Below are 6,545 nucleotides of genomic sequence, written 5' to 3' on the forward strand. Positions count from 1 at the left end.
GGCTGGAAGGGGAACGGCTCCTGCCCTGGTCACGCTGCTCGAGGTGCCAAACCCCGGAGCTCTGCAGCTGGCCGTGCTCCAGGGGTGGGCGCATCCTGGGGGGAAAACCGTGAAGAAAAGGTTCATAACGACAGAGGGGGCCGGTTACCTGCTTTCTGCATTTGCCAAACTGACGGTTTTGCGGTCTGGTTAAAATTAGGAGAAAACAGTCGTTTTCCAGGTTTAGTTTCACTGAAAGCCCCCACTGTTCACCGCTTTGTACTGTCACCTTGTGCAGGCAGCGGAGCCGAACCACAGGGCATCAAGCGCTGTTCCCTTCATGTCCTCGTGCAGATACAGCCGAGATTTCACCTTTCTCTTAATAAAACAGCTTAGCGCCTGAAACGGAGACGTGCCAAGCAAGGGACCAGGGGCTTCGCAGGATCCGGGCGAGTCCGCATGGATCCAATGCTGTCGGCAGCTCATCAGCCCGCCCGTCAGAGACCGGGACGCGTGGGACCCCGCAGATGAGATGTGGCTCACGCGTCTGGGCAATTTGGCTCAGCCCGACGAGCCGGCGGGGCTGAGGTCCCCGGGGGCTGGCGAGCAAAATATCCTTCTGCATCATCAGAAATGTGTCACTTACAATTGCCGACCAGCACTTCTTCCCGGCTGGGCACCGAAGCCGCTGCGTCGGCGACGCTGGCGTCGGCGTTCCCGATGGAGCCATGACGCTGCAGGAGGAAGGGGGTAAAAGGGTCAGACGATGCCACCGCCATTCCCCCTGTTTGCTAATTCCCAAGCCAAAATGCCCTTTCCCGGCTGGGTGGGTATCTCCCGCACGTGGATTTTCCCTGGGCAGTCACAGAGCATCCTTTGCCTTTTGTTTTGGAAGAGGTGTGGGAATTTCAACGGGGGCCTTTCCGGGATCATCTCGGCTCCCACGTTCTCACAGTTGCTCCAGCTCAGGAATTCAGGAGGCAAGAGGGTGAGGAGGAGGAGTTAGGAGGGTGGATAAAGTAAAACTGAGCAAGCTGGTGGTGTTACCCAATTTCCCTGATATGCAAAGAAAAAATAAGACACTCGGTAAGTTTTAAACGCAACGTAAGGAATTCTACCTGTTTTGGGAGCTTGCGAGGCTATTAATAGTGAGAGATAAGGAGGTGATGTTGGTCACCGTAATTTTTGCTACGGGATCTCTGCGTGCCGCTGCGGGCACGCTGCTTCACCCGAGCAGCTCCCGGCCCCAGCTTCATTGCTGCCTCCATCCTCTGCCTCCTGCTTGGCATCCGTAAGAGACTAGTTCTGCCTGGGAATATCCCACTATTACGGCGACCTGGGGGAAACCTGAGCAGGGAGATGATCTTGTCGGAAGAGAAGACTTCTAATGTGCTTATATCAAGGTTGGCCAGCTGCGAAACGCAGATACGGTTGTGCCTGGGCTGGAGCATCCCCGACAGACGCTGCGGCATCTGCCTGCCGAGATGGGGGGGAGAGAAACACAGGCGCCCGCTCGCTAACCACCCATTTCGCTCTAAGCAGGCTCCCTCTGTTAGGAAGAGTAATGAACCCCCCCTTCTGCGAAGCATCCTTTGCTTTTAGCAAGCGAAATGGAAGGTATGTGGGAAAGGCAGAGGGAAGGGCCGGGAATAACGCCGGCGGAGAGGCAATTCCGGCAGCCAGCTGGCGCCGCGAGGCTCCTTGTCTCAGTCGAGGAGGAAGAGCCGGGTGTGCGCGGCGGCTCAGCCACGAGCTGCCGGGATGGCCACGCTCCGATGAGGATGCTCCGGGCCGGCACAGCCCATGGCCAGAGCTCCCCGCCCGGGGAAGGGTCCCCAGGGATTTCCCTCCCTTAAAAAAAAGTATTAACTGTAAAAATTCTGAACGTCCCGGTTACAAAATTAAACTCAGCCTCGTATTTTTAGCTCCGGGTTTGCTGAGGGTGTGTATTATTATGTTTAGCAGCCTGATTAATGCCGCAGTGACTAATTAGGGCACAGGACAGATACTGGCGATTCGTTTGCAGTGTCAAGTGCAGTCACAGCGCTGTTACATCAAAGATAATTTACTGCAGGGGGATCGTACGCCCTCAGACGAAGAACGAGCTGAAGACCTGCCCTTACGCTGCTCCTTCCATGTCCCGACATCTTTCCATACAACTCTCTCTTAGCAAAAGGAAGCAATTTGCACTGCAGGTGCTTTAAAAAAGGAAAAATCATCCAGGATGTTGTATTAGCACTAGGGGAATGTGAGTTTTAGGGATTTTCAGTGAGTACCAAACACTCACACTTGAGATGGCAAACGATCCTCGGAAGGAGGAATTTCTCACCTGGAGTTCCAGCCTCCGCGGCAGGATGAGGGAGATTTTGCTGCCCCTCGGTCGCATCCCGGCTCCGGGTCGCGTCACCCACGACTTGTGAGCTTGCCAGGCGTGGCGTCTTTGCGGTTTCCTCGCAAGGATCCCGCCAAGTCCCACTTGTCTTTGCGGTTTCCTCGCAAGGATCCCGCTCCTACTCTTAAACAGAAACAGCGGAAAGTTTTCGTCTCCCCTTTGCCACAAAACCCGCCCCCAGCCCAAAGTCTCGTGCTGGGCTCTATCTCCAGCTCAGCACCCAGAAATGGAGACACCTCCAAATTCATGCTTCCCTGTGAAATCCTTGGCCACAGGGCAGTCAGAACATGATACCCACGTGCAGCCTGGAGACGTTCACCTTCCCCTCGACACCCAGCGTGGCAGCCCAGCCATCAGCAGCATCCTGCACGCAGCTGAGCACCACGTGCTCCCAGCCCGTCTCCAGCCACCGTCCCCTCCAGGGCCATCCCCACGCATTGTGCGGCAGCAGCCGACCTTCCCAGCACTGCCGCAGCCCTCCCTGCCTTGCTCTGCATCTGTCTCTGCCTTCCCTCCCTGGCCTGAGAGCATCCCCTGGACCAGAGCATCCCCTGGACCGAGAGCATCCCCTGGCCCGAGAGCATCCCCTGGCCCTGGAGCATCCCCTGGACCAGCCATCTTGCCCCACCACCCCACAGACCAGCTCCCCTGTCCGCGCTGCTCGTGGAAGAAGGATGGCTTCATTTGCAGAAGCTTCTTGACTAGGATTAGGACTTCTTGAGGTGACCTGGCAGGGCTGGGGCCCCCGGCCCCAGGGCAGAGCCCGGCTGCTGACCCCCGGCCGCTCTGGCTGCGCATTGGACTCCAGCAGAAACAAGGGAGGAGGCTTCTCTGGCAGACTTTTTCAGGTGTTTTACATCAAAAGCTAACAACCTTTTCAGCCCAAATTAACCTTTCCAATTTGCTTGAAATCTGTCTCATTTTCTCCAGAAAATGAAGGGAAAACTACCCAGCTGTAATGGCCTATGTGGTTTTACTAAAACCCAGGCTGGAAGCGCTGTGGTTTCTGATTGGAAATACTTCTTAAAGAACTACAGCCACAGCAGAAGAGCTGGGGTGAAAGGTGAGGAAGGCAGACACAAGTTTTTACATAAAGGTAGCCGGTGTGTGCACAATCTCCGCTGCAAATCTGCCTTTGGGATGGGGTCTCTGCCGAGAAGGTGGCAGGCAGCCCGTGCAGCGGAGACGGCACTGGAGCCCAGCTTCCCTGTCCTGCCCGGCGAGGCTCCGGCACGGGTCTCCTTTAAAAAATAAAAAGAAAAAGGAAAAGATGGTCACGCGAGACTAAACACAGGTCCGGTCTGCTCTCAGCAAGGCAATTCCCGCCTAACCTTGGGTGATATCGTGCCTGCGACACGTGGCTGCCGTCCCCGCTCGGGATGAGCTGGATCTCCTTCATTAACAGCAATGGGCTCCAAATACCTTCCCGTACTTATTATTACCTGGCTTTAATGGATAATGAAACAGTGGCAGAATATTGCTAACACCTGAAGGGTGTCTAATGGAGAAGACGACTGAAAGGAAAGCGGTCCCCTCCCTTCATTGGGGGATTTAAAGGCATCAGGCTCCTTTGCTGGCGGGGCGAGGATGGGCTCCGTACCTGCAAAGCTACCAGCATCCGCAATGACCCACGGCAGCGATTACATCAGCCGAGGGTGTAGCACCAAGCACCCGCTCTGGTCTCTGCTTCTGTCGTGGAGCCATGCAAGGGGGTGCCAGGGGAGAGACCCCGCGTGCCCCCCTGACCCTGGGGACCCTTGCAGCACCCCAGGGATGCAGCAACCCTGAGCATCCCCGAGGACCACTGCGCCGCAGGAGAGTGGCTTGCTCTTCTGCCCCTGCTGAGGGTCCCGCATCCCACCGGTGTGGGGGGCTGCTGCGAGCCTGCCTGTGCCAGCGCCGGCAGCCCTGCCTGCAGGCGGTGTTTATTTCATGTCTCGCAGCGTTAAATCATAGCAGACATGCAATTCGGGGGAGCGTGAGGCTCCGTAATGGGCGGCCTCGGGCGCGTGATGGGGCCGGGGCCGGCAGGCAGCCGTGCTGCCAGGGCTCCTCCGCGATGCTTTATTGCTTTTGACGCTCCAAACGCGCTCTGAAAGGCGAGTCCTGGCAGCCCGCAGGAGGGCTGCTTCCCTCTCCTGCCTGCTCCGCACGGGCAGGTGCTGCGTGCCGCCACAGCTGAGACCTCCCTCCCCGTCCCACCGTGGTCCCCAGCCCGGCTGCAGCATCCCATCCTGCACAGGGCTCAGTGGCACGCCTGCAGTCCCCGGCAAGTCCCACGGCCCAGGGCGGGAGCTGCCGCAGCTAACGCTGCCGTGGGAATAACACCCGCACAGGGCTTGGTTATGTTCCCGGTAAGTGCAGGTCGGGGACGATGGGGGATGCTGAGCATCGCTGGCCCCCTCACAGAGTGGGGATGCTGAGCATCGTTCGTCCCATCGCGTCGCAGGGACCTTGTGCCTGTACTCTGCCCTCTGGGATCTTCCCAGCCTCCGAGATCACCGTAGCTCCTGGCTAAGCACCAGCTGAAGAAGTTTGCTGCTTGCCTAGCCAAGGTACCTGTTCTCAGTGCGGCTGCCCTAGGAAAAAGCCCTTAGTCTCCATCCCGGCACAGAGATGCTGCTGCGCCCAGCTGCAGGCAGAGCCCGGGCAGGACGCGGGGCTGAGCCGCGGGAAGCCCCAGACGCTGAGCGCTTGGATTCCCAGAAAAGCAATTACCGCGCAGCAGATTACAGGGCTAATAAAATCCCATTACGCCATTTCGGAAAGTAAATCTGATCCGGGCGCTGCCGATTGATATCAGCTGTCCCACAAAAAGTCCCGCAAGAGCCCCCTGCGCGCGCGCATTATACGAGGCTATAATAGATCACGCTAATTAGATATCCGATAACAGGCGGGCTGATAGGAACTACATTAAAATCTCTTTAAGATGAAGACGTAAAACCCAAGGGAGAAAAGTCAGAGTTAATGATGCTGCAGCCGAGGCTCCACTTGAGCGGTCCTCGCCCCCTCGGCCGCATCCTGCCTGCCGTGGATGCGGGGGGCTGGAGGAGAAGGGGCAGAGCAGGGCACGGTCCCCAGCGCCGCGGCGGCGCTGCCCGTGATTTTCATTACCCAGATTCAATAAGGGGAAAGAGCTCCGAGCTGCCTGCGCTCCCCAGGAGGTGACTTGCCAGCCGCTAACGGAGCCGAGAAATCAAATTAGCCCTGGCTCTGCTCTCGCTCTCTCCCTGACACCGCTGTCGGCAGCCGAGGGGGAGTTCATCAGGGCTGCGCACTAATTCTTATCTCGTTTAAGTGACTCCACGCTGCCATCTGATACGATTTGCTCTGCGCCGCCGCCGCGGGCTCCGGTCCCTGCCCACCACTTCCTCAGTGCTTCCAGCAGCCGGCAGCTTCGTGGGGGCACGGACACCTACAACGCATATAAATGCAGACATACGTACGTGAATATATAAGATTATAGGGAATGGGGGTCGGGGTGAGGCTCCCCCACCAGACGGGGGGACGTTGCCTTACCCCAAGGACATGATCCTCGGACACAGAGGGAAGGATGCTGCAGCCTGAGCAGGGTACCAGCCCATGGGTGGGCGCTGAACAAATTTTTGCTCTTAATCATACGGGACCAGCCTTTGCTTCTAGTCTTGTTTGCCCAAAGGTGTTGAATATTTGGGGAAACCGAAACTGGTAAGACGTGCTTTCATTTGCTGAAATTTGCATGCAAATGCAAATTGCTGCAATGAAAATAGACCCTCGTCTGGGTTCACGTTGGAGGCCATTGGGGAAATCTTGCTGCCCCCAGGCAGGGGTGCAAAAGGCCAGCAGGCAGCACGTGCTGCCTGCAACCTGCATCTGGCAGTGTGTCCATCTCTGGCGGGATGGATCTGCCCTGCCATAGGGTGTGAAGGGAAGCCCGGTACCTCCAGAGCCCCCACTCCCTGCTCATGGGAGCCTACTCCGTGCCAGTGCCATGCATCCGTAACCTCCCGGGACAGACCACCCCATCTCGGAGGGTTTCCCCCCGACTTTCTGACCGCTGACGAGCTCCTGGTGCAGCCCTGGTGTCTGCAGCATCCTCTCCCCCCCTGCCGTGCCCCCTGCTCCTGCTGCACGCAGGCACGATGCTTGCATCCCCGAAACCTGCTTTTCCATGGCTAGGCGCCAGGGCAGGGGA

Source organism: Aptenodytes forsteri, unplaced genomic scaffold, assembly GCF_000699145.1.
Source record: "Aptenodytes forsteri isolate BGI_AS27 unplaced genomic scaffold, ASM69914v1 Scaffold187, whole genome shotgun sequence".
NCBI classification, from domain to species: Eukaryota; Metazoa; Chordata; class Aves; order Sphenisciformes; family Spheniscidae; genus Aptenodytes; species Aptenodytes forsteri.